At 39.8% G+C, this 27,386-nt stretch overlaps 1 protein-coding gene across 1 annotated transcript in view; it reads left to right on the top strand.

Annotated features, from left to right (window-relative positions):
* The window catches only part of LOC308690131 (NACHT, LRR and PYD domains-containing protein 12-like), a 263,008-nt gene that overhangs the window by 139,880 nt on the left and 95,742 nt on the right, over positions 1-27,386 (top strand). The gene's annotated exons all lie outside the window — the stretch shown is intronic.

The following is a 27,386-nucleotide window of genomic DNA, read 5'->3' as shown; positions in this document are numbered from 1 at the left end:
TGCAAAAAAAATCACATTCAGACCAAAATATCTGACTTCCTGATGGCCAGAGCTATTGAATGTAAATTAGAAAGTTGTCCGGCTTGATGAGAACAATATACAAACTATTTTTTCTTTACTGTAGTTAAAACTAACCCCCCCACTTTTGTCAAAAGCATGTTGAAAGTGACACACTTCCTGATGCCAGTTGGTGGCGCTATAACTTTGACTCACAATAGCTACATCCATCTGATCGGCCTCTTACCACGAACACACTGCTGAAGTTTCATCAAGATCAGTTAATGTATGCAGAAGTTATTCCACTTCCGTGTTTCTCTTTTCTCGCCATAAATTCGATTCCTCGCCACACCCAAACCGTTAGAGATATCAAAAATCCGTCCGCAATTTAGCATCCTCAAAGTCTTGACTACATGCAAACCGAGTTTGAAGGGGACACGGTGAATTTTCTAGGAGGAGTATTTCACATTCCACAGCAAGCGTTTTCCAAACAACCCATAATAGCCGACTTCCTGTTGGGCTGGCGTAAAACTTGACGGGGGGAAAGTTGTTCGGCCCGATGAGATCTATATGTGTACCGAGTTTCATATTAATTCATGCGAGCGTGTTTGATATATGGATCAACTTTTAGAACCCCGTTCAAGGGGGCGCTGTTGAGCCCCCCTGCCACGCCCGGGTACCAGCCTCAGCCCGGCCCTGATGGCCGCGGGTTCTGACCTGTGTGCAAAGTTTCAAGAGTTTTCGAGCATGTTAAGGGCCCCAAAAGTGGCCGAAAGGTTGACAAAATAATAATAATAATAATAAATATATATATATATATATAAATATAGCTGCGAGCAGCGATTACGGGCCCAAGCCGGTGGCACCGCAACCCTGATGCCTTTAGTTACCTAAAGGCACCGGGGTGGCGGTGCCGCCGGCTTTGGCCCTTCATCGCTGCTCGCAGCTATATTTATATATATATATATATATATATATATATATATATATATATATATATATATATATATCTTTAATGTATTTTTATCATGTTGAAAAAGTTTGGTGTGAATAAAATAAACCACTTAGGAGGAGTAACTAAAAACTCAGAGTCTGACATATCCAAAAAATCCACATTCAAACCAAAATATCTGACTTCCTGTTGCTCGGAGCTAATGACTGTAAATTAGAAAGTTGTCCGGCTCGATGAGACCAATATGCGTACTGATTTTTGTAACTGTGGGTAAAAGTAACCCCCCCACTTTTGTCAAAAGCATTTTGAAAGTGACACACTTCCTGCTACCAGTTGGTGGCGCTATAACTTTGACTCACAATAGTTACATCCATCTGACCGGCCTCTTACCATGAACACACTGCTGAAGTTTCATCAAGATCAGTTAATGTATGCAGAAGTTATAACACTTCGTGTTTCTCTTTTCTCGCCATAAATTCGTTTCCTCGCCACGGCCAAACCGTTCGAGATATCAAAAATCCGTCTGCAATTTAGCATCCTCAATGTCTTGACTTCATGCACACCGAGTTTGGTGGGGATGTGATGAATTCTCTAGGAGGAGTAGTTCACATTCCACAGCAAGCGTTTTCCAAACAACCCATAATAGCTGACTTCCTGTTGGGCGGAGCTAATAACTTAGACTGCGGAAGTTGTTCGGCCCGATGAGATCTATATGTGTACCGAGTTTCATATTAATTCATGCAAGTGTGTTTGATATATGGACCAAGTTTTCAGACCGTGTTCAAGGGGGCGCTGTTGAGCCCCCCTGCCACGCCCGGGTACCAGCTTCAGCCCGGCACTGATGGCCGTGGGTTCTGACCTGTGTGTAAAGTTTCAAGAGTTTTTGAGCACGTTAAGGACCCCAAAAGCCCCTGAAACCTTGATTAACAATATAAAAGCAATAGTCAAATCCCCCCCTCCCCTCACACACACAGAGACACAGAGAGAGGGAGAGAAAATTCTTCAGAAAATCCACATTCAAACCAAAATATCTCTTTTCCTGTTGGTCGGAGATCGTTAATGTAAATTAGAAAGTTGTCCGTCTTGATGAGAACAATACACATACCAAGTTTTGTTGCTGTTGATAAAACTAACCCCCCCACTTATGACTAAAGGTGGCGCTACTGAGCCCCTCACCACGCCCGTTTCTGAAACTTTGCACAAGTCTACGGGCTAATAAGTGTGATGTGTCTGTCGAGTTTCATTCAATTTCAAGTATGTTAAGAGTCTCAAAAGCATCAAAAAACAATATTAAAGTTTGATGCGTTGCCACGGCAACAGTATTAAAGATATCAAAAATCCTTTCACAGGTCTACATCTGCCGTGTGTTTACATTATACACATAAAGTTTGAAGCAAATCGGGTAAAAATAAGAGGGTGATTTCAAAGCATTTTGAAAGTGACACACTTCCTGCTGCCAGTTGGTGGCGCTATAACTTTGACTCACAATAGTCACATCCTTGTGTTCGGCCTCTTACAACGAACACACTGCTGAAGTTTCATCAAGATCAGATAATGTATGCTGAAGTTATAACACACTTCCTGTGTCCCTTATTCGCCATAAATTCGTTTCCTTGCCACGGCCAAACCGTTTGAGATATCAAAAATCCGTCCGCAATTTAGCATCCTCAATGTCTTGACTTCATGCTGACCGAGTTTGGAGGCGAATCGATGAATTCTCTAGGAGGAGTACATTAAATTCCACAGCATGCGTTTCAAAACAATCCATAATAGCCGACTTCCTGTTGGGCTGGCGTAAAAAGTAAAAGTACGAAAGTTGTTCGGCCCGATGAGATCTATATGTGTACCGAGTTTCATATTATTACATGCAAGCGTGTCTGATTTATGGACCAAGTTTTCGGACCCCGTTCAAGGGGGCGCTGTCGAGCCCCCCTGCCACGCCCGGGTACCAGCTTCAGCCCGGCCCTGATGGCCGCGGGTTCTGACCCGTGTGCAAAGTTTCAAGAGTTTTCGAGCATGTTAAGGGTCTCAAAAGTGCCCGAAAGGTTGACAGAAAAATAAGAATAATAATAATAATAATAAATAATCCTACCGAAAACAATAGGGCCTTCGCCCTTTCAGGGCTTGGGCCCTAATAATAATAATCCTACCGAAAACAATAGGGCCTTCGCCCTTTCAGGGCTTGGGCCCTAATAATCCTACCGAAAACAATAGGGCCTTCGCCCTTTCAGGGCTTGGGCCCTAAATATAGCTGCGAGCAGCGATTATGGGCCCAAGCCGGTGGCACCGCAATCCTGGTGCCAGGGTGGCGGTACCGCCGGCTTTGGCCCTCCATCGCTGCTCGCAGCTATATTTATATTTATATATATATATACACAGACACACACACACACACACACACACACACACACATATATATATATATATATATATATATATATATATATATATATATATATATATATATATATATATATATATATATATATATATATACACACACACATACATATATATATAAATAAATTTAAGGGACAAGACAGATAATTTTACTTGCCTGACCTGATTAGAACAAAGAAAAAAATAAAATAAAATAATAAGTAGGGGATCACTAAATCGAGAGAATATTCTGATTTTATGATACACTCAAAATATTCCACAACAAATCCTTTAAATGTAATGATATTCAGAACGGAACAAGAATAAAAAATAAAAAATAAACTATAAACAAAGCCAAAACGAAAAAATAAATATAATAAAAAAATTAAATTTCAAGCAATCCATGGCATTATTTATTTATTTTTTGGACTAAAACATTCTGGCTTTTTTTAAACTCAAACATAATTCTTAAATTGAATAATAATAATAATAAAAGAATAAAATGGGTTTAGTTCTGATTTCGTTGAAATCGCTCGCTCTCCGTACCTAACTTTTCCTGAATACAATCACAATTGAAACTGTGACATTGATTTCATACAACAGGATATTAACAGTTAAAATGAAGTCATTTACATTTTAGATACAATATTGACTGTTTTTGTTCTGTTTCAGCAGCGAAAATAGTTAAACAAAGATCACAGAAGAACGCATCTCACAGGAACGTGTTTTCTCATAACTGAATGATTCAGCATTTTGAACGAATTGGTTGACTCAAAGATTGAATGATCAATCCATAAACATCTGTTTATGTTTATGGATTGGATGTTTATGGATCCATGTTTATGGATCTGTATGTTATGGATTACGAATCGTTTGAACGAATGAATCAATGACTCGCTCATTAAGACGGTCACTTGGCGACATCTAATGGCGGTTTAGTGTTGTTTAAAAGCATAATTCTTTCCAACGTGTGTGTGATTTGTGTGTGCACCATTATAAATGTCCGTGTGGACGTCCGTATTTTTCTTTCACTTTTATATTAGCGATACAAAAGCACCCGCTCGTGTCACACACGTCGATTAACCGGTGGGAAAATATCCTCAGACACATACCTAATAAATGTATATTTAAATACATTATTGGCCTAGCTGGTAAAAAGTTTTATATATTATTTTGATGTCCTTTTGGACACAAGAGGGCAGTATAGCCCTATGTATGACTTGAATTTTTTTTTTACTGTTTTAAAATTTAGAATAAAATTAGAATAAAATTCTTTTTAAAAACAGAATAAAATGGGTTTAGTTGTGATATTTGTATACTTTAATATAGAAATAAATGGTATAAAATTACATTTTTAGAAGATTTGAGGCTTTTAGTGCCTTTTGGAGGCTGATTTTGCAAAAAATCCACATTCAAACCAAAATATCTGACTTCCTGATGGTCGGAGCTAATGACTTTAAATTAGAAAGTTGTCCGGGTCGATGAGATCAACATACGTACTGAGTTGTGCTACTGTAGGTAAAACAACCCCCCCAACTTTTGTCAAAAGCATTTTGAAAGTGACACATTTCCTGCTGCCAGTTGGTGGCGCTATAACTTTGACACACAATAGTTACATCCATCTGATCGGCCTCTTACCATGAACAAACTGCTGAAGTTTCATCAAGATCAGTTAATGTATGCATTAGTTATAACACTTCGTTTTTCTCTTTTCTCGCCATTAATTCGTTTCCTCGCCACAGCCAAACCGTTCGAGATATCAAAAATCCGTCCGCAATTTAGCATCATCAATGTCTTGACTTCACGCTGACCGAGTTTGGAGGCGAATCGATGTATTTCCTAGGAGGAGTACATTAAATTCCACAGCAAGCGTTTCCAAACAACCCTAAATAGCGGCCTTCCTGTTGGGCTGGCGTAAAACTTAGAGCACGAAAGTTGTTCGGCCCGATGAGATCTATATGTGTACCGAGTTTCAAATTAATTCATGCAAGCGTGTTTGATATATGGACCAAGTTTTAGAACCCCGTTCAAGGGGGCGCTGTTGAGCCCCCCTGCCACGCCCGGCTACCAGATTCAGCCCCGCCCTGATGGCCGCGGGTTCTGACCTGTGTGCAAAGTTTCAAGAGTTTTCGAGCACGTTTAGGGACCCAAAAGCCCCAGAAACCTTGAAAAACAAATGAAAAAGTAAATCTCACTCAACTGACAAATCACCCCCACCCCTCACACACTCAGAGACAGAGAGAGAGAGAAATTTCTCCAAAAAATCACATTCAAACCAAAATATCTGACTTTCTGTTGCTTTGAGCTAATAAGTGTAAATTAGAAAGTTGTCCGGCTCGATAAGAACAATATACATACCAAGTTTTGTGATTCTAGGTAAAACTAAGCCCCCATTTTTGACTAAAGGTGGCGCTACTGAGCCCCTCACCACGCCCGTTTCTGAAACTTTGCCCATGTCTACTGGATAATAAGTGTGATGTGTCTGTCGAGTTTCATGCAATTTCAAGTATGTTAAGAGTCTCAAAAGTATCAAAAAAGAATATTAAAGTTTGATGCGTTGCCATGGCAACAGTATCTAAGATATCAATAATCCTTTCACAGGTCTACATCTGCCGTGTGTCTACATTATACACATAAAGTTTGAAGCAAATCGGGTAAAAATAAGAGAGTGATTTCAAAGCATTTTGAAAGTGACACCATTCCTGCTGCCAGTTGGTGGCGCTATAACTTTGACTCACAATAGTCACATCCTTGTGTTCGGCCTCTTACAACGAACACACTGCTGAAGTTTCATCAAGATCAGATAATGTATGCTGAAGTTATAACACACTTCCTGTGTCCCTTATTCGCCATAAATTCGTTTCCTTGCCACGGCCAAACCGTTCGAGATATCAAAAATCCGTCCGCAATTTAGCATCCTCAATGTCTTGACTTCATGCTGACCGAGTTTGGAGGCGATTGGATGAATTCTCTAGGAGGAGTACATTAAATTCCACAGCATGCGTTTCAAAACAACCCATAATAGCTGACTTCCTGTTGGGCTGGCGTAAAAAGTAAAAGTACGAAAGTTGTTCGGCCCGATGAGATCTATATGTGTACCAAGTTTCATATTATTACATGCAAGCGTGTCTGATTTATGGACCAAGTTTTCGGACCCCGTTCAAGGGGGCGCTGTCGATCCCCCCTGCCACGCCCGGGTACCAGCTTCAGCCCGGCCCTGATGGCCGCGGGTTCTGACCCGTGTGCAAAGTTTCAAGAGTTTTCGAGCACGTTAAGGGTCTCAAAAGTGCCCGAAAGATTGACAGAAAAATAAGAATAAATATAGCTGCGAGCAGCGATTACGGGCCCAAGCCGGTGGCACCGCAATCCTGGTGCCAGGGTGGCGGTGCCGGCAGCTTTGGCCCTCCATCGCTGCTCGCAGCTATATTTATATTTATATTTATATATATACACACACACACATACATACATATATATATATATATATATATATATATATATATAAATTTAAGGGACAAGACACAGATAATTTTACTTGCCTGACCTAATTAGAACAAAGAAAAAAATAAAATAAAATAATAAGTAGGGGATCACTAAATCGAGAGAATTATTCTGATTTTATGATACACTCAAAATATTCCACAACAAATCCTTTAAATGTAATGATATTCAGAACGGAACAAGAATAAAAAATTAAAAATAAACTATAAACAAAGCCAAAACGAAAAACTAAATATAATAAAAAAAATTAATTTCAAGCAATCCATGGCATGATTTATTTATTTTTTGGACTAAAACATTCTGGCTTTTTTAAAACTCAAACATAATTCTTAAATTGAATAATAATAATAATAAAAGAATAAAATGGGTTTAGTTCTGATTTCGTTGAAATCGCTCGCTCTCCGTACCTAACTTTTCCTGAATACAATCACTATTGAAACTGTGACATTGATTTCATACAACAGGTTATTAACAGTTAAAATGAAGTCATTTACATTTTAGATGCAATATTGACTGTTTTTGTTCTGTTTCAGCAGCGGAAATAGTTAAACAAAGATCACAGAAGAACGCATCTCACAGGAACGTGTTTTCTCATAACTGAATGATTCAGCATTTTGAACGAATTGGTTGACTCAAAGATTGAATGATCAATCCATAAACATCTGTTTATGTTTATGGATTGGATGTTTATGGATCCATGTTTATGGATCTGTATGTTATGGATTACAAATCATTTGAACGAATGAATCAATGACTCGCTCATTAAGACGGTCACTTGGCGACATCTAATGGCGGTTTAGTGTTGTTTAAAAGCATAATTCTTTTCAACGTGTGTGTGATTTGTGTGTGCACCATTATAAATGTCCGTGTGGACGTCCGTATTTTTCTTTCACTTTTATATTAGCGATACAAAAGCACCCGCTCGTGTCACACACGTCGATTAACCGGTGGGAAAATATCCTCAGACACATACCTAATAAATGTATATTTAAATACATTATTGGCCTAGCTGGTAAAAAGTTTTATATATTATTTTGATGTCCTTTTGGACACAAGAGGGCAGTATAGCCCTATGTATGACTTGAATTTTTTTTTTACTTTACTGTTTTAAAATTTAGAATAAAATTAGAATAAAATTCTTTTTAAAAACAGAATAAAATGGGTTTAGTTGTGATATTTGTATACTTTAATATAGAAATAAATGGTATAAAATTACATTTTTAGAAGATTTGAGGCTTTTAGTGCCTTTTGGAGGCTGATTTTGCAAAAAATCCACATTCAAACCAAAATATCTGACTTCCTGATGGTCGGAGCTAATGACTTTAAATTAGAAAGTTGTCCGGGTCGATGAGATCAACATACGTACTGAGTTGTGCTACTGTAGGTAAAACAACCCCCCCAACTTTTGTCAAAAGCATTTTGAAAGTGACACATTTCCTGCTGCCAGTTGGTGGCGCTATAACTTTGACACACAATAGTTACATCCATCTGATCGGCCTCTTACCATGAACAAACTGCTGAAGTTTCATCAAGATCAGTTAATGTATGCATTAGTTATAACACTTCGTTTTTCTCTTTTCTCGCCATTAATTCGTTTCCTCGCCACAGCCAAACCGTTCGAGATATCAAAAATCCGTCCGCAATTTAGCATCATCAATGTCTTGACTTCACGCTGACCGAGTTTGGAGGCGAATCGATGTATTTCCTAGGAGGAGTACATTAAATTCCACAGCAAGCGTTTCCAAACAACCCTAAATAGCGGCCTTCCTGTTGGGCTGGCGTAAAACTTAGAGCACGAAAGTTGTTCGGCCCGATGAGATCTATATGTGTACCGAGTTTCAAATTAATTCATGCAAGCGTGTTTGATATATGGACCAAGTTTTAGAACCCCGTTCAAGGGGGCGCTGTTGAGCCCCTGTCGTGGCCAATTCTCAGTCTCTGGTTCAGGTCTCAGAAGAAATCTTTCAGAGTCGAAGTTTCAGGTCTCAGGAGAAATAACTTTATTGAGCAGTTCAATAAAGTGAGATGGTAGCTAAGCATCTGATCTTACAATGGTCTGCATTTGGGTCTTATACCTCATTTTACGTCATTTATTGTTTACTTTGGTATCCAATTAACATTCGTATAATTATCTTTTTCTCTTTGCTCCTCCTCATCACTTCACCACGATTAGAAACACCTGCATTAATGCTCAATTTCTATTGGTGGCCATACTGGCGCATGCGCTTTTCTGATGATGACTTTGCATATGGTTTTTTGGGTACTTTTCCACTCTTTAGCCTTATTTTACCTTTTACCCAGTTTTCTGTCTTGTCCTCACACGACTCCTATCCTCACATGCACTTTTGACATGTCCTGTGTTTCCCATCATGCTTTGTTTTCTCTTTCTCCCTTGGTTGTAGGCCTCCCTTATTCTAGGCCTAGTTTCTTCAATGTTTGTATCATGCATTTGGACTCATATGAGACAGATATAATTCTCCAACATATACTTATGTATAAAATTCTCCAACACATCCCCCCTTTGGGACTAATTCAGTCCCACCTTCATCTCCTTCTTCCCAGAATGTACTTTCATGAATAAGTCACTTTTCTTTTCTTTACCTATCCAATATGGTCAATATAGACCATCCATCTTTTACCAAAAGACCCCCTCACAAAAGTACACCCTGGAGGAAAATGAGACCAAACATCTCCACCCCCACTTGGCTAGAGTGGAGTAAAAGATCTCACCTTCCTGTAATATCATCTTTTTAAGGGGTGTGTTACATCAATCTTTCAATACCTATCTTGTTGTACAAACTTGGAGTTTAATATCTATCCATCGGTGCCAGAGGTACTGCGCAGGCGCTTCCGGTGGCCTGGAGTGCTATCTGGGTTGCTCCATCGTTGCCAGAGGTGCCCTGGTCCTGCCTAGGGCGCTATCTGGTGCTGGAGCAGACAGCGGGTTTTTAAACCACCAGTTGAGTCAGCTCTTGTTTCTTCAACAATCGATGACCGCGCTTGCAAATAATTCCTCTTTTGCACTATAACTATATATATGCTCCAATGACCCAATGTATATAATTTTTGTCCTCTAACTTGCTACAAGAATATACTTATACATTTCAAAAATGTAAAAAATAAAAAATAAAAAATGAATAAAGTAATAAAGTGACTATTAGTGATAAAAACATTCTTAACTTTTTCCTTTATGTCTGGTTGCATTACCTCGTACCACGGGCAATGACCTGCTTTAAACCCTCTATCGTCCCCTCTCATTCACATATTATATAAATGAACAGTAGGTATGATTATATGTAGCAGCAATTTTAATAGGATTATATGTGTATAATGCTTTCAAAACAATTATATGAGTAAAATTCTTTCAATTGATTATATGAATAAAATACTTTCAGGAAAAGGGGCCTTATAAAAAGAAATACAAAAATACAAAAATCCCTCTAACTAACTCCCTATTCTACCCACATTCTAATTATTCTGTCTATTTTTACCCCAAAATAAAATACACAGTGGGGCTATCTCCCTCTCTCACCAAAAACAAAGTAAAATTGTTAAACCCAATATAGTAGAGTAAAAGAGAAAGAAGAAAAACAATAATAACAAGGCACCCCCTTCCTTACTCCTCCACCAGGACTCTTTACAGGAAGTCGTCTAGCTCATCCATGCCTGGTCCAATTGAATGCACTCTGGAGTTGTTGCATCCAGTATCAACTCCCGTTTGCCTCACTATTATATTGACCATCTGCTTGGCAGCTGCGTTGGCTAGCAGTGATCTGAGGAAAGGCACAACACAACAGAATAACAAAAGAAAAACAATAACACCCACAGCTATTATTGTTCCCACCTTAATGAACCATTCTTTCCAGGATCCAAACAAAGAATCAAACCAGTTTCCCAATTGTCTGTCCCTCCCCGCATTTTCTGCGACCTCTTGTCTTAATTCCTTCAGCTTTTTCATGGCTTTTGTAAATGATCCGTCCGGGGCTGTATTATTTGGGATAAATGTACAACAGTCAGTACCAAACATTACACACACTCCTCCTTTTTCTGCCAACAGCCAATTCAGGGCTACTCTGTTTTGCCACGTCATTTTGCTAGTATACTTTAATTGCTGACCTAAGGCATCAAGTGCTTGGTCTGAGTAGTTAATGAATCTCTGCTGATTGTAGTAAATATAATTAATCCATTCCATATTCTTATTTGGCGTTATCCAGACAAATATTGATTCAAGTCCAGATGCTACCTCGTCTCTAGCTTTGAACTCATGTGGTATCCCTCTTGGCTGTCCAATTGCATCAATAGTAACTTTAGGGTCTGGAACATATGCTCTTTTAACTCTTTGACTTTTCTTACTGAGCTTCTCCACTGTTCCTGCATCATCAGGATCCCAGTTTACGATCCCTACTTCCTGGATTAATCTTACTCTGACACAAAGTCCTCTCCAGTCTACTAGGGTGGCTCTTAGTCGTCTTCCTCCACATAACCAGAAATAATCTGCTATTGCTTCAGTTTGATTTTCTAATGGTCCTATCAATGGAAAACTCAGGGTAGCATTTTCACAGTCATCTTGAATTTGCGTCACTGTCATGTTATTATTTACTGTGGCTGTGGCATATATTAGGCTAGTGGACCTGTACACGTCTGGATCATCGTACATTTCATAGTCTAAATGCCATATTATGGCACATTTACCTATGAATGTCCCCATATCTCTGTAACCTTTAGTCTTGTTGAAACATTCGTATTCTAGTGACATGTCTAGTATGTAGTTATCCGGGATCTCTCGCTTAGATTTATCTATCCTTATGTCTAATTTTTTACACTCTCTCCCCCATCCAGTCTGATTGTAGAATCTCTTATAGTATTTATGACCCAGCATTGCCAGACAGTCTGCTGGACAATATGGTATTATTCGCCCCTTTCTATCACAGTATTTCGAATTAAATTTAGCACAATGCATATTGTCATATTGATTAGGGACTACTCTTAACTTTTTCAAGGGAGAGGGTGAGCATAACACACAAGTACTTGTTGTTGTCTGTTTTACTGTATATTGTGCCCATTTATACCATTCATTATGATAAGCAGTGTCTAATAATTTCTCTTTTCTTAGTTCTGATTCAAATTGATTCTTAGCTCGGACATTCCTTTCTCGAATCGCATTAGCCCTCTTCAAAGCATTTCTTTCTTGAACCGTTTTAACCCTCTTCAGGGTAATTTTCTCTTTAATCTTTTTAGGTCTCTTCGTGGGCTCTTTCTTTATGTGTCTGCTTGTTCTGTTCAAATTAGGCTGGTTCATTTCATTCAACGCCTTGGAGGTCTGGTAGTTCAATTTCTGGAAAGTCCCGTATGAAAAATGTTCAACACTGGAATGGTTCTCTGGTAGAAGGACCTCTCTCTGGAGGCTGGTGTTCTGGAGGCCTTGTGTTTGAGGCAACTGCTGCACAACATGTATCACTAAGAAGACCAGTGCCAGGAGCTCTCTCATTTTCGGGCTCCATGTCTTCTGGATGGTGCATATCGTTTCGCATCTGCATTTCATCTCCTGGTTCAGCGTGTTCAGTCTCCCTAGAATAAGGTTCAGCAACATTATTATCTTCGCCCTCAGCTCTCTGCCCTTCTTGGGCATTCTGTGTTACTTCCGTGTGGTTTTCTTCTGAGCTATCTATTTCCTCTCCTTGCCTCCTATTCCGCAACCTTGGGACCCTGGTGCAATGATTCAAATGATACCACGTTGTGCTGCCCTCTACCTGAACTGCTGTAGGGGTTGCTCTTACTACAGTATAGGGTCCTTCTCGTCTTGGTTGATTCCACTTTCTTCTGAAGACTCTTAAGTATACTTGATCTCCAGGAACTACCGGACAGGGAGCTTCCTCCTCTTCCCTGGGCCCCCTATTCTGCTCCTGTGAATAAATAGCTTCATGTATAGCAGTCAATTGCCTCATATATGTTCTTAATTCCATTTGCAACTGTTCTAGGGGCGGTCCTTCGTACGGACCTCTCAAATGAGGCGCAGGCATTGGTCTCCCTGTCAACATCTCATGTGGAGACAAGTTAGTAATTCTGTGGGTCTGCATACGGTAGCTCATTAGCGCAAGGGGTAACGCATCTACCCAGTTAAGTTTAGTGTCTGCACATATTTTGTTGATTTTTGCCTTAATAGTCCCATTCAAACGTTCTACTGCCCCCTGTGACGCTGGATGGTAAATGCAACCTAGTCTCTGTTTCATCCTTAATTGTTGTATTACTGTCTTTACTGTTCTTTGAATAAAGGCTGATCCATTGTCTGAACTAATCTGTGATGGTATGCCAAATCGTGGTATGACTTCTCTGGTCAAGAATTTGATCACTGTTTGTGCTCCTTGATCTGCTGATGGTTCTGCTTCAATCCACCTACTAAACCTGTCTATTATAACTAACATGTATCTTTTCCCTCTTACTGATTTGATCATGTCCACATAATCCATCACCAGATGTTTAAATGGTCCCTCTGGGACTGGAATAGAGCCTATCGGGGTTGCTATTCCTTTTCTGACATTATTCTGTGCACAAATTTCACATTCACTTAAGAATTCGTCTACTCTTGTTTGTAAGTATGGGGACCAGAATCCTTGTCTTTTTATCTTCCTTAATATCTCCCCCCTTGCGCAATGGTCAAAACCATGCGCATCAGGAATTAAAATGTTTAGCAATGGGGTGGGGGCTATCATATGGCCTTCATGTGATCTCCATATGTTGTTGGCATCTCTCGTTGCCCCCCTTTGCTGCCATAAGTATATTTCAGGTGGTGATGCTCTAGACTGCATTTGGGCAATACTCTCTATGGTTGGGAGAGGCTGAATCAAAACTGAAGGTGCCATGACAGCCAATTGGCACCCAGAGGCTTGTTTTGCATGCATATCGGCCGCATTGTTTCCTTTAATGACAAAGTCATTTCCCTTCTTGTGAGCTTGACATTTAATGATGGCCAATTTTGTTGGAAACATCATAGCTGTAATCAATTCAGTAATTTGGTCTCCATGTTGGATTGGTGTTCCATCGCTCTTTTTAAATCCTCTTTGTTTCCATACCGCCCCAAAAAGGTGACAGACACCATGAGCGTATGCAGAGTCGGTATAAATGTTAGCAGCTTTGTTTTTAGCCAATATGCAAGCGTCAGTGAGTGCTTTAAGTTCAGCCAATTGGGCAGAGCAAGGTTGCTCACAATGTTGTCTTTTCACTGCAGTAAAATTGTCTCCATCTCTTTGTACGACGGCAAAACCAGCATGATTACCTAAGTGGTCTCTAAAGCATGAGCCGTCAACAAAATAATCCACGTCTGCATCAACAATTGGTGTTGATTCCAAATCTGGTCTCAGACGGGTAAAAGCTAGAGAGACAGAAACACAGTCATGAGGTGTTCCTTCACCCTCCAGCGGAATAAAGTTTGCTGGATTTACTGTGGCACATCTTTTTATTGTGACGTCAGGATAAGTCATTAATGTGGAGTATGCTACACATCTAGCTTGTGTCAAAACAAAACGTCCTTGTTCTAGTAATTCTGCAGTCTTATGGTGAGTGTAAATAGTGACTGGATAACCCATGGTGATAGCAGAAGCTTTATCATATGCAAAATAAACAGCAGCTAAGCCTTGTTGATAACATGGGGGGTAGCCTTGAGCTACATTGTCCAGTTTGGTGCTATAATAGGCGATAGGTTGTTTTTTCCTACCACTGCACGTTTCTTGCATTAATACAGCAGAAGCAAATCCATCTTTTCTGTCGGCCACGTATAAGTGAAAATCTTCGTCATAGTTTGGAATGGCTAAAGCTGGAGCTGTTTGTAATTCCTTCTTTAATGAGTTAAATGCTACCAGTGCCTCAGGATCCCATCTCAACTGTGCTTTAAGAGTTTGTTGACCTGCCTGTCTTATTAGGGCTCGCAGTGGAGCTGTTTTAATAGCATAATCCTCTATCCAATCAGCACTAAATCCAGTCATCCCTAAAAATGTCATCATCTGTCCCACTGTTTGTGGCTGTGGTGCTTTACTGATTCCTTCTAATTGGCTAGGTGATATTGCCTTTGTCTGGTGTGCGATCAATCGACCTAAGTATTCTACCTGGGGCAGGCAGTACTGCAATTTTTCTTTCGAGGCTTTATGGCCTCCTTCTGCTAATTTAGTCAGCACTTTGATGGAATCATGATGGCACTGTTCCAGCGTTCCTGAGCATATTAGCAAATCATCAACATACTGAATTAATGTACTATCTAACCTCAAATCTTCCAGATCTAATTTCAAAATTTGGTTGAAAATATGCGGAGAATGTCTGAATCCTTGGGGAATTCTTGTGTATGTAAGCTGTTTACCTTGGTAGGTGAAAGAAAAAAGGTGTCTGCTTTCTTCCGCTAGTGGAATGCTGAAAAATGCAGAACAAAGGTCAATTACAGTAAAATAATTAGCAGCAGGTGGAACATTCGTCAATAGCGTATGTGGATTTGGAACCTCGGCTGGCCAATCCTGAACTACTTCATTTACTGCTCTCAAATCATGGACTAGCCTCCATTTCGACTTATCAGCCTTTTTAACAGGTAAAATTGGGGTGTTACAAGGGCTGGTAGTTTCAACCAATACTCCTGCATCTACTAATCCATCAATTGTTTTCCTTATCCCTTCCACAGCTTCAGGTTTCAGTGGGTATTGTTGCTTTCTTGGTAACTGAACTCCTGGTTTAACTGCTATCTTAACAGGGTTTGCTGATTTGACTAGGCCCACGTCTGTGTCATGTTTTGACCACAATTGCATGGGCACCTGTTGTTCCATTTCTAATATTAGTTCTTCCATTTTGGACTTCGAGTCATGTTTTCCTTCTGTCTCAACCATTAACTTTGGAGTCCCTACCATGCTAGTTGTGCATAAGATTTTGAGGTATGTCCTGTCTGGTGTTTGAAAAATAAAAGGGTTCTCAGTGGCTTCCCACAATTTTCCAGTGGTTTTTAGCATCATTGGGCCTAAATCTTTTGCCTGACTTCCTTCATTCAGGTATAGAGTAACATGTGGGACTGAATCATCTACTTTAAACCACTTTTTAGTGAATTCACACTCTTCGATTTGTAATGCTGCCCCTGCTGGTCCTATAACTATATAATTTGAAATCAGACTTATATCCTGTCCCTTGGTTTTTTCCAGCCACTCTTTTTCTATTTCTGGATCGCTAAGGGGATCATATCTCATAGTACAATGGAATTCAATTTCTGGGAAGGTTGGCTTCTGGAGCTGCACTTCTATATATTTTCCCCATTTTCCTAGTGTCTTCTCTATGTCCTCATCCAAACTTCCTATCAGGAAAATATTTACTTGCGAGTTTTGTTGGTCAGTTCTATCTACTACTGTCATTTGTTTTATGCCTTCATTTTCTACATATATACCTTCAGGAGAGCACCATATTTGTAATTTTAGTCTGCATAATGCATCCCTTCCCAATAAATTAACTGGTGTTTGATCTGACACTAGAACAGGAATTTTTATTTCAGAGTCTTTGACTTTTATGCTGACGGGGGTTGTCATTGGGATTAGCTGCGTCAATCCCGAGAATCCTACTGTCTTGGCATATTTTCCAGACCTAGGGAGGTGAGAGGCATATTTTGGGCTCAAACACGTAAATGTTGCCCCGGTATCAAGCATTATGGGTATTGTCTTGTCCTCTATCTCAACCCGCAGCATAGGCTCTTGGTCAGCATTTGATGTTAACATTGGCAGCTGACCCCTCCCTGTAGGATTCTCTGGGCACCCCTAGTATCCTTGGTCTGGACCACGCCATGGGTTAACTGGTCCCCTCACTTGTTGTTGGTAGTTCTGCTGTCTCTGTTGCCAAGGCTGCTGCATTTGATCTTGTGTGCCATCTCGGGGCCATGGGTAAACTGGGCATGATCTCTTGGTGTGTCCAGGTTGGTTGCATCCCCAGCATACGAGTTGTTGTTCAAAGTTCCTCTGCTGGTTGTTGTATTGTCTTCCTCTTCCTCTTCCCCTTCCTGCCATCATTCTATTTCTGTTCTCATGGTTTTCAGGAAGGTATATTACGATGGGAGCGTTTGGCTGCTGTGTGTTTTCCGCGTTGTTGGGTACATTCTGACTCATATTGGTTGGTGCTTGCTGTACCACTTGCGGTGCTTGGCTTGGCACATTTACAGCAGCAATCATGGCAGGCTGATCTCCAGCTTCTTTTAGAGGAGCTTGAACTTTCTTCCTCTTGTTGATCAGTTCATCTAGTTGTAGCTGTGTTAGTTTTCTCTGGAGGTCTCTTTCTTGATTCTTCAGTTTTTGTTCATTTTTCCTGTATTGTTCCACTGCATGAGCCACATGGTCATTGAACTCTTTTGATGTCTTTGAGCCCAGTCCTACCACGTCTTCCAGCTTGGCTTTCACAGTAGGAGGCATGGCATCAACTATGGCGGACCTGAACAGTGCTGTTATCACTGGATCTCGTTCAGGATCTCTTTCCAGCTCTTGCTTCCATCTTCTTAACTGTCTCTGAACGTAGGTAATTGGGTTCTCTTCCTCTCCCAGTGGCTCCCCTTTTAACAGCTTTGGGTCCATCTGTGTTTGGTAATGTCCTCTTAGGGTCTGCCACAGTGAAGCTCTGTATCTATCCAGTGGCATGGCGTCCATTTTTGTGGAATCAATTGCATGTTTAAGTCCTGAACCGTCAAGGAGTTCATTTGTCTTTGCACCCCCAACACATTTTGCCAACAGGGCCTTGATATCTCCAATGGCTAGTATCTTCCCCATTGTTTCCTCTTCCAGCAATCTGATCCATTTGCCAGCCCCCTCGTGTAGATCAGGGAGGCGGGCTATCAGTCCTTCCAGATCTTGTCCAGCCCACGGTATGTATTGCCCTTGTTGTCCTTTAATCAGGATGGGTAACTGTGTGTGGTCTTTTTCCAGTTGGTCCTCTTCATCTCTGTGCTCAATGAGTCTGCTTGCTGGTCGCTTTCTCAGATTGTCTCCTCTCCTCCAGTGTGGTTCATTCTGGATCATGTCTTCTAGGAGGAGGGTTCCAGACACATTCTTGTATTCTTTGTGAGGACTGACGAGATGAAATCTGCTTCTTTTACTCTTTTGAAGTCTTTGTTGGTCCTCCTCCATGGAATCTTGCAGGGACTTTAGCATAGATTCAGAGATCTTTAGCATAGTTTCAGCTTCTTGATTGATCTTTTCTTTGGTCTTCCGTATCTCTTCCTCCATCTCCTCTTGTTCCTGTTCAACTTGTCGCCTGTCAGTCTCCATCTTCCTTTCCATTTCTTTTCCAAGTTCCTGTAAGGCCTGGCTTGCGTGATGATATGGGTTAGACAAAGTGGGGCTTCTGTGTGAGCTAATCAGTTCTTTCATGTCCATTTCACTGTTCTGGCTTCCCCCATGACTTAAGATGTCCCATCCCAACAAGTCTCTGGTTTCACGCACACCTTCTTCCTTTTCTTCTTGTTTTTGTCTTTCTTCATTCTCATCCTTGAAATTCACCTTGCCTTCTATATTCACTGTTCCTGTCACTAGTGGCAGCTGTTTACCAGTCAGATCATAAAATGGTGCATAAGGGGGTGGGGTTTCTATCACATTATCTTTTTTCCCTACTCTCTCCCTAAGTTGCCTAAGCAGTTGTGCTCCCTTTTCTTTGAATAAATTCAGCACTTCCTGCTCTTTTCCTCGTTTCTCATCTCTTTTCTTGCTTTTATCATGAGCTTTGTGATTTTTTATTAGGGCTCCCATCTCCCTACACATAGCTAAATCAAATGTTCCCTCTGCTGGCCACTTAGTGTTTAACTTTTTGGTCCTTTTTTCCCACTTTTGCGACAAGTTCTTAATAGTGTCACTGCATATTGGATATTGTGATGCAAGCTGTTCTACAGGGGACTCCCCTTGGGGTGACACCGAAGCCATCGTTTCAGCACCTGATTATTTTGTACTCCACTTAGTCAGTTACGGCACAATCTCTGTTTATGTTTAATTCAGGTGTTTGCTTTGTTTTCTTAAGATATTTCAAAATTATTTTTATTGGTACCTCAGACAGTGGCTTCAGCGTCACCTCTTCTACCCCGCCGTATGTACTGCGTTGCCAAATGATGCCTTCTCCCAGATATATTAGTTCAAAATTCCAGGTTATGTTTTTCTTAAACCACCGGCCTTGTGCAGATATTTTTCCTTTCCTATATGAATAAACAAGAGATGGAGTCAACTTCACTTCATTGCCCCCCCACGTAGTTATTGATAAATTAAGTCCCTCTTTAGTGCATGTTTCTAATGTCAATGGTTCGAGTAAGTCAATTAAAATCATTCTATCTTTTTTATTTAAAAACCTCCTTCCTCTATTCCCTCTCTTGCCTTTCCTGTTTGTCCAGAACTTCGGCATTTTCAGTAGTCACATGACTCCTCTATCTCTTCCTTGTTGCGACGTATCTCAACCAACAGATGACGAATTCTACTTGGATTGTTTTTTAACACTACCATTACCACCAGTTTTTCCAATGTCCAATTGTTTACTAACGCTGGTCTGACCTCCACTGTTCCTTTAACTTCAAAAACTGCACCACTTTCCCACCTCACTGGCCTTATGCAAGAACCCACTGTCATATAGAGGTTTTGCAATATTGTTGCTCCTCCCAATCCCTGAGGCCAATTCATCCATGCATTTGTTTTCAGGTATGGGACGTACACTGGGTTTATTTTTATTTCTGTTGTGGACAACAGTGCCTCCAAAATGATAGCCTTAGGGAGGCTGAATCTGTTCAGATGTGGCCTTAGGGCTTCAAAAGTTATTTGGCTTTTAACTATTCTAGTCCAATCAACCAAAGGCCACTCTGTCTCAAGTTGAGCAAGATTTGTGATTTTTGTCAGGCCCTGTAAGAGTTCATCTCTCTTTTGTTCAGTCAGTTCCTGTCTTTGCCCTTCCTCACTTATGAATTCCTTTTCCAACCAAAAATGATTTCTTATGCCTTTTGTTAACTCTTGTGTCTGTCTAAATTTTTCCTCTTCTCTTTGCCTTCTGTTCCACCGCCTAAATCTTTCTTTTTCATATTCGGTCACTCCGTCCCACATTTACCCTCTCTTTGTTTTTAGATTTCTTAAAAAAATGTTTTATCAGTTATCTGTATTTCCTTGTTCCCTTCTACCGTCTTTGGTTCTTCACTTCACATACAATTATGCTTATTTTATTTCACTCCTCATTCATACACCCGGGATTTCAATCACACACTGTCATTCATTTATTAAAATGTTAATATAAATGCAAAAGCAATGCTTGTTTTGCTTAGTTCTTACCTAGCAAAGGCTGTGTTTCTCTGTGTGGATCACAATACCTACAGTCTGGCAAATGGCCAAACAATCGACAAAACCAACTTCTTGGAATATTTTTTGTTCTTTGATAACTATATCTCTGTACTTTTCTTTCACCAATGTGTTTCTCACTGTCCATCCAATTTTAATAATTTTTTTTTTTTTTTTTTTTTTTTTTTTTTTTTTTTTTTTTTTTTTTATAATATTTTCTAAATCAAATCCTCTGCTAGTCTTTGCTAACTCTGGCTTTCACTTGAAGGTCAACATAATATAACCTTATGATTAACTAAACACCTGTCTTGGCAGTGCTCCCGGAGTAAGTTTGGTAACTCGCCCAGAATAAATTGGTAATTTGCCCAGAATAATTTGGTAGGGTGCCCAGACTGGACAGCTGTTACCCCCTCCCCTCTGCTCCTTCAGGTTCTCCTGTAACACAATAAGGATAATTTTATATCTTCCATTCAGTTTTAATTCAGATCCCTTACTTCAGCTTGTTCCTTTTTTTTTTTTTTTTTTTTTTTTTTTTTCTCAGTAAAAACTTATCAACAGTTCCTACTTGAAGCAATACTCTTTTTCATATACATAGATTTACTTATTTCATCTTGCTCTTTTTATTTATCTATTTATTTTTATTTTATTTATTTTTATATAAAAACTTATTATTAATTTTCCCTTGAAAAAATGCTCTCTTAACACATGTATTGAAAACTCTTTCTTTGTTCTCTTTCTGCACTTCTCCCTGCTCTACTGATAGCGCTCTAAAACTGATCTGGCACCGCGCCCGGACCGGACGGACAGCACCCTCCTTCTCTGCTCTTCTCCTTAAGATTTTCCTAGCGCATAATATAATGATGACTTTATATCTCCTAGTCACTTTTAGTTTTAATCACTTGTTCTATAAAAAATTCACTAATAATTTTTTACTCAAATCAGTGCACTCCTTACATATATATATATATATATATTTAATATCCTCTCTCTACTCTCTCTCTGCACTTTTTGCAGATCTCTCCTCCTAAAGACAAACAAACAAATAGTGTGCTTTTGCACCTTCTGACGCCCCCAATTCGCACTTTTTGCGTTTAAGACAAACAAACAAACATGTGAGTACCTCTCACTCACTGTGGCGCACTTTGTTACACGCACTTCCCGCGTTTTAACACAAATAAACAAACATGTGAGCTCTTCTCACTCACTGTGGTGCACTTTCTCACACCACGTAGCGCACTTTCTCACGCTACACGCACTTCTCGCGTTTTAACACAAATAAACAAACACGTGAGCTCTTCTCACTCACTGTGGTGCACTTTCTCACACCACGTAGCGCACTTGCTCACGCTACACGCACTTCTCGCGTTTTAACACAAATAAACGAACACGTGAGCTCTTCTCACTCACTGTGGTGCACTTTCTCACACCACGTAGCGCACTTTCTCACGCTACACGCACTTCCCGCGTTTTAACACAAATAAACAAACATGTGAGCTCTTCTCACTCACTGTGGTGCACTTTCTCACACCACGTAGCGCACTTTCTCACGCTACACGCACTTCCCGCGTTTTAACACAAATAAACAAACATGTGAGCTCTTCTCACTCACTGTGGTGCACTTTCTCACACCACGTAGCGCACTTTCTCACGCTACACGCACTTCCCGCGTTTTAACATAAATAAACAAACATGCTTAACACAAACAAACACTTACACTATGCATGCGTTTTCTCCCTAGGACCCGAAAATCAGACTTTCCTTTTTCTTTAATTTTAATTTTATCCTTTAATTTATTTTATCCTTTACAGGTTCGTTAATTTATTTTATCCTTTCTAGGTTCTTTTGGAGGAGGAGTATTTAAAATAATTACCAACCATGGTGATAGCTTACCAGCAGTGACCACACAAAACAAAATATAAGCAAAAACTGCTTACCTTTTTATTTTGGCGCCTTTGTTTGTTTTGTATGCTCTCCGCCAGGGCTTCCACCACGGCTGCTCTCCTTCCTTCCTCCTGGCTGGCGCTCGCCAATTATGTCGTGGCCAATTCTCAGTCTCTGGTTCAGGTCTCAGAAGAAATCTTTCAGAGTCGAAGTTTCAGGTCTCAGGAGAAATAACTTTATTGAGCAGTTCAATAAAGTGAGATGGTAGCTAAGCATCTGATCTTACAATGGTCTGCATTTGGGTCTTATACCTCATTTTACGTCATTTATTGTTTACTTTGGTATCCAATTAACATTCGTATAATTATCTTTTTCTCTTTGCTCCTCCTCATCACTTCACCACGATTAGAAACACCTGCATTAATGCTCAATTTCTATTGGTGGCCATACTGGCGCATGCGCTTTTCTGATGATGACTTTGCATATGGTTTTTTGGGTACTTTTCCACTCTTTAGCCTTATTTTACCTTTTACCCAGTTTTCTGTCTTGTCCTCACACGACTCCTATCCTCACATGCACTTTTGACATGTCCTGTGTTTCCCATCATGCTTTGTTTTCTCTTTCTCCCTTGGTTGTAGGCCTCCCTTATTCTAGGCCTAGTTTCTTCAATGTTTGTATCATGCATTTGGACTCATATGAGACAGATATAATTCTCCAACATATACTTATGTATAAAATTCTCCAACACCCCCCTGCCACGCCCGGCTACCAGATTCAGCCCCGCCCTGATGGCCGCGGGTTCTGACCTGTGTGCAAAGTTTCAAGAGTTTTCGAGCACGTTTAGGGACCCAAAAGCCCCAGAAACCTTGAAAAACAAATGAAAAAGTAAATCTCACTCAACTGACAAATCACCCCCACCCCTCACACACTCAGAGACAGAGAGAGAGAGAAATTTCTCCAAAAAATCACATTCAAACCAAAATATCTGACTTTCTGTTGCTTTGAGCTAATAAGTGTAAATTAGAAAGTTGTCCGGCTCGATAAGAACAATATACATACCAAGTTTTGTGATTCTAGGTAAAACTAAGCCCCCATTTTTGACTAAAGGTGGCGCTACTGAGCCCCTCACCACGCCCGTTTCTGAAACTTTGCCCATGTCTACTGGATAATAAGTGTGATGTGTCTGTCGAGTTTCATGCAATTTCAAGTATGTTAAGAGTCTCAAAAGCATCAAAAAAGAATATTAAAGTTTGATGCGTTGCCATGGCAACAGTATCTAAGATATCAATAATCCTTTCACAGGTCTACATCTGCCGTGTGTCTACATTATTCACATAAAGTTTGAAGCAAATCGGGTAAAAATAAGAGAGTGATTTCAAAGCATTTTGAAAGTGACACACTTCCTGCTGCCAGTTGGTGGCGCTATAACTTTGACTCACAATAGTCACATCCTTGTGTTCGGCCTCTTACAACAGACACACTGCTGAAGTTTCATCAAGATCAGATAATGTATGCTGAAGTTATAACACACTTCCTGTGTCCCTTATTCGCCATAAATTAGTTTCCTTGCCACGGCCAAACCGTTCGAGATATCAAAAATCCGTCCGCAATTTAGCATCCTCAATGTCTTGACTTCATGCTGACCGAGTTTGGAGGCGATTGGATGAATTCTCTAGGAGGAGTACATTAAATTCCACAGCATGCGTTTCAAAACAACCCATAATAGCTGACTTCCTGTTGGGCTGGCGTAAAAAGTAAAAGTACGAAAGTTGTTCGGCCCGATGAGATCTATATGTGTACCGAGTTTCATATTATTACATGCAAGCGTGTCTGATTTATGGACCAAGTTTTCGGACCCCGTTCAAGGGGGCGCTGTCGAGCCCCCCTGCCACGCCCGGGTACCAGCTTCAGCCTGGCCCTGATGGCCGCGGGTTCTGACCCGTGTGCAAAGTTTCAAGAGTTTTCGAGCATGTTAAGGGTCTCAAAAGTGCCCGAAAGGTTGACAGAAAAATAAGAATAATAATAATAAATATAGCTGCGAGCAGCGATTGCGGGCCCAAGCCGGTGGCACCGCCACCCTGGTGCCTTTAGTTACACTAAAGGTACCGAGGTGGCGGTGTCACCGACTTGGGCCCTCCATCGCTGCTCGCAGCTATATTTATATATATATATATATATATATATATATATATATATATATATATATATATATATATATACACACACACACACACACACACACACACATATATATATATATATATACATATGTAACAATATATATATATATATATATATATATATATATATATATATATATATATATATCAGACAAGTAATATTCTTTGTCATCACTTAAAAAAAAAAAAAAAAAATATATATATTAAAAATAGGGGAAAAAAAGTATATATATATATATATATATATATATATAATTATCTTTTTTTGGATGTTAAACTATTGTTTATTATATGCTTTGTACTTCACTCACGTTCCAATATCGAAGGGAAAAATTATCCTCTTCACACAGGGCCGGATTAACAATTTCCTGTGCCCTGGGCAACAAGACTCAAGGCCCCCCATAGTTAGGGGGGTTCGGGGGCATGCTCCCCCGAGAAAATTTGGATTTCTCTGACCTACATATGTGCAATTTAGGACTTTTGAAGGTCAAAAAATTATAAGAAATATGCTAGCTTTAAAACCTTGTCATTAGATTATTTGTCTGCTCTCTCCTCATCTTCATATTTCTTATTCTCTCAGTATTCTTATACTGGCCTATTTCTACCTAAAGCTGAACTTTGACTGATAGTCTTTTCATTTTCGTCTGTGTCAGTGACGAAAATAAACATAGGCTCAACTGATATTTATACGTTTTATGAATAATTTTCTTAGACATGTTAATTTACTCAAGGCTACCAGGAAAGCTGTATAGCTGTAAAGTCAGTATTGACATTAGGAACCTTCTGCAAGCTTTGGGATTTGAAAACGTCTGTTTTTAAATGTTAAAAGTAATTTTAAATAATACAAATTATAGACTACGTTTAACGCAGTTGGTGGAATTGGCAGACGTTCCCTTAAGCATCGTGCGCTGTGGAAACGCGTCAAAGCATTCTCAGGTATAATTATGCAGCATTAATGCACGAATGATTTTGAATGAATATTTCATCATGTCGATATACAATGGTCACATAATGTTAAAACTAATCTTGCTATTGATATCTTTGTTAGACTACCGACCCTATAGAACAAATGTCCGGCTAATATCGAACCTGAAACGAACTTTACCGCGCTCAACCAGCGGGAGTGCATTTCACGAATTAGTAATCGCTGGCGTTCAGCGGGGAGGTAGGAAAGTCGCGTGAACCCGCGTAGATGCACTTTATGCATTGAAGAAGACCGTAAAGAGTTTGATAACTTTATTAAATTTCTGTGTATTTCCTACCTGTCAGGGCCCCCTAGATGTCATGGGCCCCTGGGCAAGTGCCCAGTTGCCCTAATGGTTAATCCGGCCCTGTCTTCACATGCGCAAAAATGTGCTTGGAAAATTCACAGTGGAGCGGTGCTTACTGTGAATGTACGAATTGTACAACTGACTATTTAGAGCAGTGTAATTTTTATATGTTAGGTTGACCATTTTATTATTATTATATTTTTATATTTTATTAAGGCTATAATGAACAGGCTGCAATGTCAAGATTGCAATGCTGGAATGTGTGTGTGTCTGTGTGTGTGTGTATGTGTGTTCATGTTTTTCTATCCCGGTGGGGACTTTAACCTGAATGCACACAGACTCATGGGGACTCGTGTCACAGTGGTGACCTAAATAGAGGTCCCCATGGGTAAACAAGCTTATAAATCATACAGAATGAGTTTTTTTGGAAATGTAAAAATGCAGAAAGTTTTCTGTGATGGGTAGGTTCAGGGGTAGGGTTAGTGTAAGGAGATAAAATATACAGTTTGTACAGTATAAAAATCATTATATCTATGGAGAGTCCCCACAAAGATAGTAAACCGTGTGTGTGTTTGTGTGTGGGTGTGTGTGAGTGGCGTGGACGCGATTGAACAGTGGACACATAAAAACATACTCCGTCATTATACAGGACAAAACACAACATTGTGCTTTTGTAAAATAATTTCAAGCAATCCACCCCCCGAAAGGCGCTAATTTTAAAATAAAACTAAAATGCTCATGGCTGCACGGGCATTCATAACGGTGTGCGTCCACGGCGAGGAACGAGCAGAACAGAGTGAACGTTTTTCAGTTCATTCCTACTTCCATAGGAATTCATTTGAAACGCTTGCTCAACCACTATCAATGTCAGTGCGGATGAACATATTTTACTTTCGTTTATAAGTTGGCGATTCAAAAGCCCCCAGCGGTGTCTCACGTCGATTAACCGCTGGTAAAATATTCTCACCGTCACATACCTAGTATATTTTTATGTAGATGCAATAGGCCTACCTGATTTTGAACACAAGAGGGCAGTATAGCCCTATGTATGACTTGACTTTTATGGGACTAAATAGTACAATTACTATTTTTAAACTTATAAATATTTATTAAATTGAAAAAAAAAAGAATAAAATGGGTTTAGTTGTGATATTTTTATACTTTTATATAGAAATAAATGGTGTTTAATTACATTTTTAGAAGATGAGGCTTTTAGTGTTTCCTTTTTGTACATTACTTTAGTCCCTCAATATAGCAAAACCGTTTGAGATGTTTAATATCCGTTCACAATTTAGCATCTTTAATGTATCTTTATCATTTTGAAAAAGTTTGGTGTGAATAAAATAAACCAGTTAGGAAGAGTAGCTAAAAACTCATAGTCTGAAATATCTAAAAAATCCACATTCAAACCAAAATATCTGACTTCCTTTTGCTCTGAGCTAATGACTGTAAATTAGAAAGTTGTCCGGCTCGGTGAGACCAATATATATACTGATTTTTGTAACTGTAGTTAAAACTAACCCCCCCACTTTTGTCAAAAGCATGTTGAAAGTGACACTTCCTGCTGCCAGTTGGTGGCGCTATAAATTTGACAATAGTTACATCCATCTGATCGGTCTCTTACCACGAACACACTGCTAAAGTTTCATCAAGATCAGTTAATGTATGCAGAAGTTATAACACTTCGTCTTTCTCTTTTCTCGCCATAAATTTGTTTCCTCGCCACGGCCAAACTGTTAGAGATATCAAAAATCCGTCCGCAATTTAGCATCCTCAATGTCTTGACTTCATGCTGACTGAGTTTGGAGGTGATTGAATGAATTCTCTAGGAGGAGTACATCACATTCCACAGCAAGCGTTTTCCAAACAACCCATAATAGCCGACTTCCTGTTGGGCTGGCGTGAAACTTGACAGAGGGAAAGTTGTTCG

This window comes from Scardinius erythrophthalmus (assembly GCF_964197995.2).
Source record: "Scardinius erythrophthalmus genome assembly, chromosome: 4".
NCBI lineage: Eukaryota > Metazoa > Chordata > Actinopteri > Cypriniformes > Leuciscidae > Scardinius > Scardinius erythrophthalmus.
Note: the sequence above shows the minus strand (reverse complement) of the source record. Positions and strands in the feature narration are given on the sequence as shown.